Source organism: Larus michahellis, chromosome 3 (assembly GCF_964199755.1).
Source record: "Larus michahellis chromosome 3, bLarMic1.1, whole genome shotgun sequence".
NCBI classification, from domain to species: Eukaryota; Metazoa; Chordata; class Aves; order Charadriiformes; family Laridae; genus Larus; species Larus michahellis.
The window spans coordinates 95,602,165-95,616,757 of NC_133898.1; the positions used below are offsets into that span (position 1 = coordinate 95,602,165).

The 14,593-nt window shown below is 38.1% G+C and overlaps 1 long non-coding RNA gene across 2 annotated transcripts in view; it reads left to right on the forward strand.

Annotated features, from left to right (window-relative positions):
- The window catches only part of LOC141741210 (uncharacterized), a 44,086-nt gene that overhangs the window by 1,849 nt on the left and 27,644 nt on the right, over positions 1–14,593 (forward strand). For both annotated transcript variants that reach the window (XR_012586319.1, XR_012586320.1), the window contains exon 2: positions 1,255–1,354. This is a non-coding gene — a long non-coding RNA (uncharacterized LOC141741210). The remainder of the gene's footprint in view (positions 1–1,254; positions 1,355–14,593) is intronic.

Consider the following 14,593-nt stretch of genomic DNA (forward strand, 5'->3'; position numbering starts at 1 on the left):
AGGTATTCATCATTACCTCTGGAGATGACACTCCATGTTTCTCAGCATGAATAACTGAAAGTAGAGACACCTAAAATTTTGAGTGTAACTGACTTTGATCAAAGTTATATGACAACGCAAGGAAGAAGCTTGTAACAGAATCCAGAAACACTGGTGCCTAGTCACTTAACATAAATCCATTCGAGAGCTTACATGAATAAATTCTGGGTACTGCTGACTTTAAGAAATAAAATATAAAAGGAAAATGAGTACAGAGGAAATTATAAATGTATATTGCTCAGAAAGAAATTATTTCATTAAACAGGGAGTTAAAAATGCTTTTGAAAGTAGTCTGTCACAGCAGTACTTTCTTTTTTGTTTTTGTTTTGTTTTGTTTTGTTTGTTTGTTTTTATTTAGCCAAGATGTTTGTAGAGGATTTACTTGATAATATGTAACAGTATCAATAGGCACACTCTAAGTATTGAATGCTGCTTATCAAGAAATCATCAATAAAGCTTTTAAAGAAGGGCTGGATAATGTAATGAACCCAAATTGGGTACTCTCCAGGTTGGTTTTGTTTGTTCAAGACTATTCTGATTTAACCATTGATGATAAGTGATTTGCCTTTTTATGAAGGCAGCCTGTATCAGAAAAAATCTGTTGCAGTAGTTACATGCGTATACACAGATATGCAATGAAATCTCCTGCGTGTTACGCACCTCATAATTCAATGCTGTGTGATTTTTAACTTTCTGGGAACACGATGTGTCTTGTAGAAATATTACAAAAAGGTATCATAATTAAAAGCTTAATTGGATGAATCCTAGAAGACCTTTCCTAGGACCACTTATAAAATTGCCTTAGATGCAAATTAATCTATGGAAAAATACTTTCCTGTGAAACAAGGTCCAACAGTATTGAACAGTAGCTTGCACTATAAGAACATCATACACTAAGGATAATTTAATAACATTTTTACTTTTCACTCTTTAAGGGTACTTTGCAAAGCTCCAGTTTAAGTATATTGAGAGTCTGTCACTCAGAATTTTAATATAAAGCCCAGTCTATGGATAATAAGCTTTTTCTGACTTACAGTTTGAGTAGGAGGCATTTTTGAAAATGATGGATTAAACTGTTGTTTCAGAGTTGGAAAAGCTAATTTAATTGTGAATATCATTCTGCTAACTCAAATTTAAAAATTGAAAACTTACCTACAGACTATGAAAAGGTGGAGAAGGTGCTAAGTTGTGTATGGGATTTGTTTTTTTCCTTAGGAAACAGCTGGTTTTATGCCTGGATCTATTTCTGTATGGTAGCAGAGAAGTGCTACATTGCTAATGACTTTCAGCAACGCAGCTGGATTTAGTTAGTGAGGTAAGATTTTTGAGATTTGGAATGTGTGTGACAAGGAAATCTCTGTTAAAGCTGCTGCCAAAGGCTTTTCTGTGAAAGGACAATTTGCAGTTGCTGTGTTGACTGATATCTTTCTGTCATATGTCTCAGGTGCTGACCTACTGTACTGTAAAATACTTACTGAATGGAGGCCCTATGTTGTATCAATGTATTAATTCGTTATTCCTTACAATGTTTTTATGCAAAGTTGATTGGTCACCCACTTCATTGCATTGACAATCACTCTGTAGGGCAAATAAATATCCGCTGTAAGCCAGGTTTGTTTTCAAAACCATATAAGACTCAAAATTGAGAAGGTTAGATCCAAGAAAATAGAAAATTCTTCTTCAAAATTTAAAATTAATTTGTCAGAGTTCTAAATTACTGAATTCTTAACTTAATAATGATCACCAAAGAGTTCCAAACTTTTACTTGAGCATTTTTTATTTTTTAAGAAGAAACATGCATGGAAGAAAGAGAAAATTAGAAGCCCTTCCCCTGGTAGTGTTCTATTTCCAAGATCAAAATTTCCAACTTAGATGATTTCTGTGAAATCTTGTATTTTAAGGACATGAGTGTCCTCAGGAAGCTTGTTTCCCCTCATGGACTAATGAGGATAAATGAGACTTGATGAGGCTTGAGGGGAACATACTAGGGCTCACAGGAGGTGAGGCTGGTGAGAATTTTAAAACAAAACAAAGGTTTTCCCTTTAACAACATACAGAGGTCTATGCAGAAAGAGAAATGCCTCCAGTCTTCTCACTCTGACCTTGCCTACAGAATTTCCAAGGCTGCTAACAATTTCTGTAGCTCAGGAGGTCGGTCAGTGGGTCTCTGCTCTAGATGTCGCTTGCTGCAAGACCCACTCCTATGAGTAGAATTTGCAGCCCAACTATGGTAAGTGGCAGTATTGCTGGAAAACATGAATGGATTTGTCACATTTTTACTTTCCTTTAAACAGCTTAGCATCTCACAGCTTCAGAAAAGACATCTGTCATTTCTTTTCCTCCCAGGCTTCTTCCTAAATAGTGATTTGACAAGATAAAGTGATTTTGGAGGTAACTCAGTACAAAACCAGTGACTCAGTCTGGGCTCAGATGTGGTCTGACTTTTTCTAGTCTTAAATTGGTCCTGTTAATAAAAATGGAGACTTCTTTACTCTGTTTTTTTTAAGTCAACTTTAACATATAATGTGAGCAATGAAATTGTTCTCTGACTGTAGCTAGCTGTTGATGAAGCGAGCTGATAGTCTACTGCTCGAACACCCACAGTACAAAAAAAACATCAGAACATCATTATTGACCACTCCTGTAAAACTGTAGAAAACTTAACACAGTTGCTGCTGAAATCAGTTAAGAGACTGTGGTTGTCTTCAGTCACAACTGAATGAAGCCCTAAAGCATGGAACATACTGATATTAATAATACTGTCATAGAGAAAGTTAGGTTAAGACTAGTAGAAATAAGATTCACATCTGGTCTCTGTCGTAGATGTCACTGAAATGTCTCGTGTTCTGTGCTCAGCAGCACCTGAAAATGAAAAAAGTTGCAGTCTCTGTTCAAGGGTATGAACATTACAGAAAGGCTAAACGGCTCATTGAAGTGGTCTTCAGTAATGCATTTGTGAGGAAATGGCCTGGAATTATTCTCTGTAAGCAATAAATCTTTGCCAAAAATTTATACGTCAAAAGAAGCAATATTTTAAGAATAAATTATAAATAAATTAATAACCTAAAGATAGTAATCTTGCAGAATCTGATAATTAAAGTGTAACTTCAGGTACTATAAGCAACTCAATTAAAATTTACATGCTTAACAATTTTAATACTAAGTTTCAGGGTTTTTTTATTTAAAATGTCATCTGAGCTTTTGTGAGTTATGAAGGAAATAATATCTATTTTCTCCAGCCTACATTTTTATATTTTCTTAGAAATTCACAATGACTGTGAATGAACATACATGTATACTTCTCATATATAAGCACTGCTAAACATCTTGATGTTAACTGCCCCAAAGTACTCCTTTTCAGCAAGACAATATACCGCTGTAATTTCACCAATGGGAACCTGGCAGTTATAGCAATTACACATTGGGCAGGAACACTTTAAAGGAGCTTTGTGGCGGCAATCATACAACTGGGGAGAATTACAGAATGCTGGATTTTAAGACCAAAAGAAATCCCTCTGTCCCGACCTCCGTAAGAGGCCACACAACATTCAGAAGTTTAGAAGTGAGCTGACCAAACTTTTGGAAAACTGGCATCTTGATGGAAATATTTCATATTGTGGAGAGCCTGTTGCTGTTCTTGAGCAGATATTTATTGATTAATTATTCTGATTGCTAAAAAAAAAAAAGATGATCAGAAAATGCAGATTAGAAGAGGCTAGAAACTAACAAATCTATTCTTTTCCAAGCAGTCCTTGGTAGATTTTAGGCTACCCACTTCTATAAAGACCCTCTGATACTAGAGTTTTTTTTCACTTCCCGGTGCCTTAGCTGTCCTCGCTGTCTCTTGTTTGCTTGTATCCTTTTTGTCAGGAGATTCAAGGAATGCACTGGCTCAGCACTTAATTGTAATCAGCAACAATGAAGAAACACTGCTTCAAGAGACCGTAGTCTCCCTCTTTCCACAAGCTCAGTTCCTTAATTTCGGACAAGGTTCGACAGGCACCATCTCTTTGACTTCCCTTTCTCACAACTGATCACAGAGACCTTTGTCCCGGCTTCAAAATGCAAAGGAAAGGAGTTTTTATCCCAGGTGGATTTTTTTTTTCTGGGGCTTGGTTGTTAGACCCTGTTCTTTGCTCATGGGTATAGCCTGAAACTCTTAAGTGTGTGGGCCCAGGACTGATTTGGGCCCGGGGCTGTTTTTTCCCCAGGGCAGCTTTTATCCATCCTATTCCTGGAATTTGTCTGCTGGCTTGCATTTCTGCTAATGTAATGGAAATTACACAATGGAAAACAGATGACTTAAAAATCAATACTTAAAAATTGTCTATCTAAGCTTGAATTAGAAAATATTTTTTTTTAATTAAAAGATACTCTTTCCCTTACACATTATTTATTTATTTAACTACACTGAACCTATCCCAGCGTCACAACACTATGATATTGAGAAAAAACAGCTTCTTTTTCAGCAAGGCAAGTTACAGTTTAATGTCTTGAAGCACAAGATTAATTGGGTATGCAATGTAACAAATGTTAGCTTTCTTGAAATTACCCAGGCAGTTGTTATTAGACTTGACCCAATAATTTGAATCTCCTGCATCAAGGAAATCTGTAGTTTGACTATACACAAACTGAAGATTTTCTTTGCTTAGTCTTTAATCCCTGAGCTATCAATTCATATGAGATCTTGCTATCACACAATTGGTGGAGGAAAAGGTAAAGAACTGATCACTGGTCATTGGATGATCTTTATCTTTTTTAAAAGAAAAAAAATTCAGTACATGACATTGCATCTTTAAAATATTTGCGGCAAGGTGTAACTTTGATTTTGTTGTGGATCTTCTTAATGACTTTAAGATTATTGTTAATTATGCCTATTAATCTGAATGATGAATATACAGAACAGCTGTAAAGGTGCATGTAACAGTTGCTAGTTTTAAATATACACATCCGAATATTAAAGTGCAGATGCTGGAAGCAAGAGATGTAAGAATAACTATGGGAGAGTGTGACAACTGAGAAATTAGCTGAAATATGATGTGCAAGAGTTTGGATTAGAAGAGGAAGCAGAGGTGGGAGGCTCAGACCAATGCAATTGACAGCAAGAGACTATGTGTGCTTTCATGTACTCAGGGGAATGAAAGCTGGAAAGAAACAGATAGTGACACAGTGACAACCTTAAAAGGGTAAGTGAAACAGTGTTAGAAATGAAACAGTGTTAGAAATGTCTCCCTAACTTTTGTGCCAAGACTTTTTTGTCATGCATTAGAAGTTACTGGAAAAAGGAACAGAAATCGATGTTTTCTCTCTATATTTGGCAAGCTTTCATTTGTTATCCCTCAGATTTTCCATGATAAGGAGTTCAAATTCTTGCCTTTGAAGACCGTGGGTTTTGGCTATATCCTACGGGTTTTGCTTCCCTCCTTTTCCAGCTCACTCTACTCAATCCAACGGAGGTATTTTTCACCTTCTTCTCTACCTTTTACAGATTTCCCCCGCATTTCCAGAATTCTTTGGAGGACTAAATTTACCGTGTTACTACTCTCTTCTTCATGTCCTTCCTCAGAAAAGGTTTCCTTAGAAACCCTAACCCTGTTTTCCCTATGAACAGTTAAGCCTAGATTTAAAGGTTTAGGATGGAGCTCAGACTATACCCAATGGTGGGGTTTGGAGTGAAACCCTGTAGAGTTCCTGTACCGGTGTTCACTGCCTAATATTAATCTTCCTGAATGTTTTTTGTTTTTTTTTTATATATATATATGTTTCTAGAGGCAATTTCTCTGGCAGAAAAGGCAGTTCAGCATGGTTTCTAAATGCAAGGGGAAGTTAGGTGCCTCCTGCCAAAAGCTTTTCTCCTGGAGTCACCTTTTCTGGAGACATTCAAAACCCGCCTGGACGCATTCCTGTGCAACCTGCTCTAGGTGAACCTGTTCTGGCAGGGGGGTTGGACTAGATGATCTCCAGAGGTCCCTTCCAACCCCTATCATTCTGTGATTCTGTGGAGCCCATAGACTCTCTACAAGGGACCATGGCTCCCATCCTGAGCACCTGCCCCAAATTCCACCCTACATGACACAAATGAAGAGGTGATGTTCCTGTTGTCAAAGGGTGTCTAAGGCGCCTTTACGTTCCTGTGTCCAGAGCAGACTCTTGGCACAGCAGTGTGATTGCTCCCAAGTCCAAATGCTTGTTACAGCAGTTACCTGTCACTGGGGCACCTTGATCAAGCAGCCTACTGACCAGTCCTCAAACCGTGCAACTGCCAAAGGGTGGAAGGGTTGGGAATCATGACTCCTGATCTTATTTTTGGTTAGTGGAGAAGATTTTTTGAGGGTTTAAAATAGATAAAGTAGTGTAATGTGACTTGGGAATGAGTAACTAAACACACAAAGTAGATCACTTAGTAACTGAGATCTAAAGAAATGATATCTCAATAATTTTGCATGAATGTCTGAGATGATAGTTTTAGAATAGCCACTGCAATTGCAACAGCAGATGCATTAGTGGAAATATAAGTGATACAGCAGGCGAAAAGCCAAATCACAGTTCAAAGATCAGCCAAGAGAAAATGTTCACAGGAAAAAATTGTCTATAAAAATGCTTTTGAAAAGCTCTGGAGGCTCCCTAATCAAAAATGGCCAAGCGCCAGAGAGAGAAAATGGAACAGGTAGGACCTGCAGAGACAGTAGGACAATGCATAGCAAACGCCAGAAAAAGGGATGACAGAAGAAGAGCTGTCAAAGCAGATGGTATCAGGGTGATAGTTCTGGCAAGGTGGAGAGGTCTACTGTCGGAAAGCTGTATCTCAAGAGGACGTTTGTGAGCATGCTTGGACTATGAATCTGGAGATTTGCAATATTGCTATTTAGTGTAAAATTAATTCAGAAGTAGAGGTGACTGGTTTGTAAAGAAACTTTTAAGCAGTTGTGAAGTAGATGTGAAGTGGAACAGAGTGGCATTGTAGTTAGTAACCCTGAGGGACTAACGTTTTTAAACACTTACGTAAAATAACAAATAATCAGGATCAGTTCAAAAGCCTTGCAAGATGCATAGAAAAAGACTTGGATGTTTTTTCTTTTTTTTTTTTTCAAACAATAATTTGTATTTTTAAAAGTGTAATAGAGAGACTTTATTTTTCTCTGTGCTATGACACATTTTTCTTTGACCTAAAATTTCCATGGGCACTTTACACATACCTCGGGATGTGTAGAATACGCTGCAGCCTTACAAATGCATCATCTTTGGTTTAGAGTATGTGTTTGCTTGCTATCGAAGTTAAGCTGGGAAGTTATTTTATTGTAGGTCTCTGTGCTATAATGTCTATGGACCTAGCTTGAAGTTGAATTCCCCTCTAAATAATTTCCGTCACCTCAGCACTTATAAATATATCATATATATCATATCAGGCTGATAGAGTTGGGGCTGTTCAGCCTGGAGAACAGAAGGCTCTGGGGAGACCTTATTGTGGCCTTTCAGTACTTAAAGGGGGCTTATAGAAGTGATGGGGACAAACTTTTTAGCAGACCTGTAGCGATAGGGCAAGGGATAATGGTTTTAAACTAAAGGAGGGTAGATTCAGACTAGATAGAAGGAAGAAATTTTTTACGATGAAGGTGTAAAACACTGGCACAGGTTGCCTGGAGAGGTGGTAGATGCGCCATCCCTGGAAACATTCAAGGTCAGCTTGGATGGGGCTCTGAGCAACTTGATCTACTTGAGGATATCCCTGCTCATGGTGAATTAGGTCTCTTATGTTTAAAAATACAGACCAAAGGGAGTTTTGCAAATACTAAGGAAAATAGATAATTGCAAGATTAACCATATGGTTCTGTTTATACCAATCTGGCATGTTTTGGGAGTTTTCAAGGTTAGATTCTGCACTTTCTCCTTGCAAGTAAGCAGAAAGCGGTGACTTGTAACTATTTTGATTTCCCCACACTGGAGTATGCCACAGAGCAGAGGGTTGTGACAAGGACCAAATGATGTCTAAGAGTGGAGAACATCACATTAATTTGTCCATTTTGGGGTAATAGTAGTCTCTCAGGAAACTGAGCACAGAAAAAGATAATTTTGCTTTTAGAAGGTAGGGTCCTACTGCGTTAGTTGATTCTCCTGTGAATGTATTATTAAGTGAGATTCAGGAATTGCTCCAGTGTTAGGGAAAGCTAAACAATGAAATACTTTGCAGCTCTCATTTGATTGCGTTGTCATTGAGAATGATCACTGAAGTGTGCTTAAAAGGAGTTATTGTAGCACATATCGAAAAATCAATACAAATGTTAGTTGTCTTGCAACATTGTGCTTTGGGATTACAGTAGCTGGGAATGGCTGAAGTCAATGCCATTTACGAAAGTGGAGTTTATGTGGCATAAAATGTGATTGCAGAATTTGCTGTGAATTGGAAGGTTTGTTTACATTGGCTGTATTGAGAAGCTGAGCTCTATTTTAATTTTCATCAGCGCAGCAACAAGAAGAACAAAACCACAACTGAGTGGGAGAAGGGAACGGGAGAGAAATGAATCTATTTGCTCTAATATATGAGCCACAAGATGCTTTCTTTACTAAACTCTAATCATCAATGTCTAGAGCAGAACTAAATGGAGTGTTTTTTACAGACAGTGCTGGGGAAATATCTTGGCTAGTGGAAAAATTGTTAGAGTTGATGGAACCAGAAAAGGAGAAAACCCATTTTAACTCTTAGAGTTTAGGTTGAATTTTCATGCTTTGCTGGTAAGGTGCCCAGCAGTGTTCCTTTACCCATAAACTGGAAATTTGATGTGGAATTCAAGAAAGAAGACACCCGTAGAAGTACACAATGTCATTTAGAGTAGTTTTTGAGAGAAAAAAAACCTGTTTAAAAGTAAAGCTCATTATAGATCACTATTTTTTCTTGTGCTTCACTCATTTTGGTGTTCCATCATTTAATGCGGTTTAAATCAGCAATTTTTGCAAATTATTTTTGTGTGAATAATGCATACTGTGAATCTGTTTTCACCATTTATAGGCATCTTTTTTACAGAAGGAAAACTACAGGCCTATCTTCATTTACTTTGTAGTCCCTGCACAGTACTGGAATGGGAAACATGGGGTCAATCAGCGCAAATGAGAATCGAGCCACATGTTTGAAAAGCAATGAGCAACTGCAGAAATATTTTTGAAGAGAAGAGCTTGTTATTAGCCTTTCTAACACGATCCTCAAAGGTGCTGGGGGTTCTTGCTACTCATCAACTTCAAAGGGAATTCAGTGTTCAATATTTTCTTGCAGAATTGGGGGTGCAGAAAAGAGGGCCAGATGATAATGAGCTGATAGGATGACAAACACTTATAAAAGGAAATGCTCTATGTGAGAAAGCATTTCTTTGACGATTTTTAGTATGTCATGGGTTGTGCAGTGACAAAAAATGGCATAAGATGGCAGTAAGAGATTGCAAAATATAGTGGTTTGGAGTGACACATTCCAGTGAATCAACCCACTGGCTTGCAATAAACATGATTGTATAACAAGGGACAAAATGGGGGCTGCTGAGCTCCATCTAGGCACTGGTTTCTAACTTTTTTGCATTTTTCTTTTCCTCGGAGGAAAATCTCCGGTTTATTTGACATTTATACTTTCTTATCTGAGTGTGGGAAAATGGAATAGTATTTCGCACCGCATTGCCATCTGTGTGAAAGCACTTGAAATTCACTGCTCATCCTTTTTTATCTGTGCTGTATGAAAATGACTCCAAATTTAGAGTCATATTAAATATGGCATCATGTGCTGACCAGAACAAAGTAGGCCGAAACAACCCCGTCAGTAATGCACAGGCAGCTTTACAGCCTTCCTAGTGAACCACAGGCAACATGACCAAGAGGCTGTGAAGATCATCCACTGCTAAACTCTGGTGTGGAGGACAGACTATTGCAGGCTTAGACCTGTTTTGACAGATCTGGCCAAAGCCCAGGGGTCTGCTTGGCCTGAGGAAAGTAGAGCTGGTGAGCCCTGGGGAAAGTTTTGTTAGGCGCTCTAGTGGCACCTAGGCTTTTAGGGTCTTCTTGTAACCTTTCAGTCCAGGGTTGTGACCTAGAGACACACGACTGCCTTTTCTTGGCCAGGGAAATTGGTTTTATGAATATATGAATATGAATATATAATTGCTGTTTGTGATAACTGTATGAAAAGAAGCTGGAGAAAAAGAGACGACTGTGTTTCTGGAGACTGATTCCAGTAGGATTTCTCCAATTTAAACATTGCTATAAAAGAGAATGTATGGGTTACTTGCAAAATATAGGCATGTACTTTCTCAGTGTCAATGATTTCATTAGATTTGTGTTGGAACTTTCAGTAACGACTTTATGTTCGTATTTAAAGCTACGTTCTATAGTCCTGGTGTATACTTTATGTTCCTCTCAAACAAGATTCTCGTTTTATGAATCCTTTGCAGTGGAAATGATGATAGAATTTTTAGCTGGTGCTTTTCATCCTTAGATCTGAAAGTGCCTTATAAATGCACATATCATTTACCAAAAAGGACTATGTGATCAAACAAAGTAAAATTAACATAAAGCAACAGTGAGCAATAAGCATTTTCTAAAGTGACTAGCAATGTATTTCCTAAGCTCTTTTTTAGCAGGGAAAGGTAGATGTGGAAGAAATTTTTATGTTTGCCTAAGTTCATGATTACTTTCACTCAAAAACCTGATTCTTTTCAGCATCTGCATTAATGTAATCACTCGGGAGTTTTGTGGTTATGTGTGATTTTTATCTGATATCTAAGCCAGAGGTCAAAACACAAAATTGGCATTTAGAAAGATGATGTGGATTTGTCCTGCTCCCTGAAGGCCTTGGTCTGTAAGCCAGGAGATGGATTACAATCAGATATGAGTGTTTCCATCTTTGAAGTATAAGATCTTGTTTCACTGTAGTTCATATATACCTGATTCCTTGCAATCAAGATTTTAACATTTTAGGAAATAAAAACCAAAAGTCAATTGATATTACTTCAGCATTTTTTTAATAGTGATGCTTCTGGGAAGGTCAAGTGGACATTTTTTTTGAGAATAGAAGTAGATTAATTGATCTTTTTTTAATAAAATAAATTGACTAAGTGAAACAGAATAGAAAAAATACCTTAAGAAAAAAATCTTCAGCTGCCCAGTGCAGTGTTGAAGGCAGGTCCTGGCTTCCAAGCATAGTTTCAGTGAACTCAGTGGCATTGCGGGTTGTAGCACAGTCTGTACAGTCCTTTTTGGTCACCCACTGCCTTTGAGGATTGGCTGCGCAAGCTTCTGCTCCACTCCGGACTTTTTCAGGCTACATCTTCATGGGCAAGTAGTGGGAGCGACTAGCTGTATTTGTGGAGCAGAGCAGTTGCTGCTGAGGACCTAGTGCCCACACTATGCCTATGTACTTCAAACCAAGTCTGGTGTGGTCCTGTACATTGAATACTGCTCTGAGGCTGGGGTTGCAGTCCCGGAGGATGTCTTCCAACTTACTTTCATCCAAAAAGAATCCAGTCAATATGTTCAGAGACCACTCCATGATGCGAACCGAAGCACACCAAATGGTGACAGTTAGAAGATTTTCTTGAAAGCATGCTCCTGGCCTGAACTCATACCGTGACATACACTTGTTCTCAGTCCTTCTACTGTGCCATGGGCTCCTTTTGCTCAGCATTCATTCTCTTGTTGTTGTTGGTTTTGTTCTTTGTCTTGTTCTCCTTCTTCTCCTTTTTCCTTTTTCCTTGTGTTTTCTTATTTCATCTTTCATGTTCTTCTACCCTGCAGTCTCCTCTCCTTCAGTGGCATACCAATGCTGGAGCAGTCTTCCTCTCCAAACGAGTTCACCTGACCCAGTCATTCTCTGGAAGCCTGCAGTATTAACATGAATTAAGAAGCAAATGTTGAACAAAACATACGGAATCCATCACACCTGTTTTCTGCATTTAGACTAGGGTAAATGGATTCATAAATGGGTTAATACCTCCTTCTATGATAAAGTAATGGAGGACAGAGTCTGGGAATGATCTCCTGCAGAGGAAGTCTCAAGAACTCTGCTGGTTGCTTGGGAGGTCTAGCATGGAGAAATCACTCTATTAATTCCCTGTATTTTTGTTTTTTCTCTAAGCATTAGCTATGGGGCACATTTGGAGAGAGATAATTAAGCTAGATGAACTATGCTAGGATAAGTAACCTGGTTTAGTGGGACCCTTCACTGCCTGGCAGGGGGGTTGGGACTAGATGATATTTAAGGTCTCTTCCAGCTTACACCATTCTATGATTCTGTGATCCTATAACAGTATCTGCTGTAAAGGACATGGACTATTCTATTGCCAAAAGCTGTGCAAGACTTTTTTAACTCAACTACATGGCACAGAGTGACACAATATTGCAGTTACATAATTAGCCTTCATACTAGAATTGCAATTGAGTAGTATAACAGCTTTACATATATATACACGTAGATATATATATGTAGGAAAGCAAAGGTAGTAAATATGTCATAAGAAGTACTTCACAGTTATTTGACCAGTTTTAAAATGTCAGTGTTCATTACAAGAGTGCTAGTAGGAAAAATGGAGTTCAATTTGAGATTTAAATCATCCATTGACTCTGTATTTGTGAGAAAGACAAAGTAGCATTAGAGCGAGCTTACTGCTTTCCATTTCTTTAGCTAATATTTTTTATTTGGTGTTGATATCCATGTTGGACCAAGAGATTTGAATGCTATTTTATGCTATAATGGTAAATACATGACATTGTAATGAGGTAATAATGAAATTCCAATAACGGTACATTTTACTGTGGCTGTATCCTGTTAATTCTGATGAGAAAGTGATAAAGATCCCTAGATTTTGACTGAATTATGTAAAGAACATGAAAGTTTGATTTAATGAAGTTCACACTGGTGTGTTTAACTCACAGATTCATATAGATAGGTGGATAGGAGCACGCATTAGTAGGTATACTTGAACTAAAAGTGTGATTTTGCCTCAATGGCAAGCATGGACCCATTTAAACAACAATATTTTTACTCATTGCCCAAATTTAATAAAATTCTGATTAACCTGAGACTAGAGGGAATTCTAGAATTCAGAGTGAAAGTCCATTTTTCAATAGTCTGTTGCAGAAAGACTTGTGCATGACAGATCTTTGAGAGAGTCTTCTGCCCCTCATTGGCATTTCTAACAGGCCAGAAGTGAACAACTATAGGGAGCAATTTTGATGCAGTTTATCAAGTTATGTATGATAGCTCAAGATATGAGATCAAAAAACTGCTAACCTTCTGGACCGAAGTGGGCTAATCAATACATGGGCCCTGTCTTAAAGACTCAAGGGAGAACTTTTCCTGCAGATACTGGAGTAAACCCACTTGCTGTTCTGTAATAATCTTGATAAGAGCCTTTGCCCTTGTACTGCTTTTCCCTTAAGGTCTGATCCAAAGGTCATTCACAGCAAAGAGGATTTTCCAGTGGGTTTTGGCTCAGGTCAGCGAGTGAGGTCAGGTCAGGCATTGTGAAGCTTGGCAGCAGTGGCAAGAAAGGGAACCAAGACCCAAAGACCACCAAGGCAAAGAAAATCCAAAAGTGAAGTTTCAGAGTAGACTGAAAAATCATGCTAGGGCAGGATTCATCTTACCAAACTCAGGCATCTAAAAGTTACTTGTCACATTCCCTTCATAGCCATAGGATAAGAAAGAAATGAGATAGTGATTCATTGAACCTGTCTTAGATATCTACTTTAGGATGAGATGGATTGCCTTATGGAGGTGCCTCGTTCTCTCCTTCGACTATAAAGGAGCCCAGGGGACTAGCTGACATTTAGGCAGCTGACTTTTAGATGATAAAGTTAGAAAATCCCTGTCAAGAGAATCTGTAGAAGTCGCTGTTGCTACTGCTCTCCCCTTTGCTCTTCGTAGCCATTAAGACAGTATTGCAAGTAGGTCTGCTGGCTTGAAAAGGCACCCTTCTGATACTCTGATAGGTCGATGCTATGCTTTCGTCTAGAAAGTATAAGATAGAAAACAGGTATCTAATCATTTTACCTGAAATAACTTCTTTCTCACAAAAAATCAGGATTTTCTGATCAAGAGTAGTAATTCCAGTTGAATAAACTGCCTAGTGACATTATCTGCAGTGAGAACACAGCTCAAAGTTCAGTTGCACCTATTTTTCTCCTGAGTAGTTTAAATACCTCTTACTATTCCTTCCACCCCTTCTAACAAGAAGTTAGTGTGAATTCAGATTAAGGTTTCCTGTATCCCAGCTGCTGCTCTTAAGATTGGATTAAAGAAGGTGTCCAGGTAATGCAGTCTTGTTGAAATCAAAGACTGACAAAGTTGACTTGGATTTAGTGCATATCTTTAGAAATCTGGCCCAACATTTATTCAGGAGAACAGGTACAGAAATAACTTCATTTCTTTCCTCATATTATTATACAGAAAACAGTATAGTGGTGTCCTTCACACAAAAGGAAAGCACTTAAAAACAAAAGGTACCCTCTATTTATTGCCACAGAGAAGAAAAACTGGCACCTAATTTGTACAGACAGCTTGGTTACTGAGTTGGTCTGGATT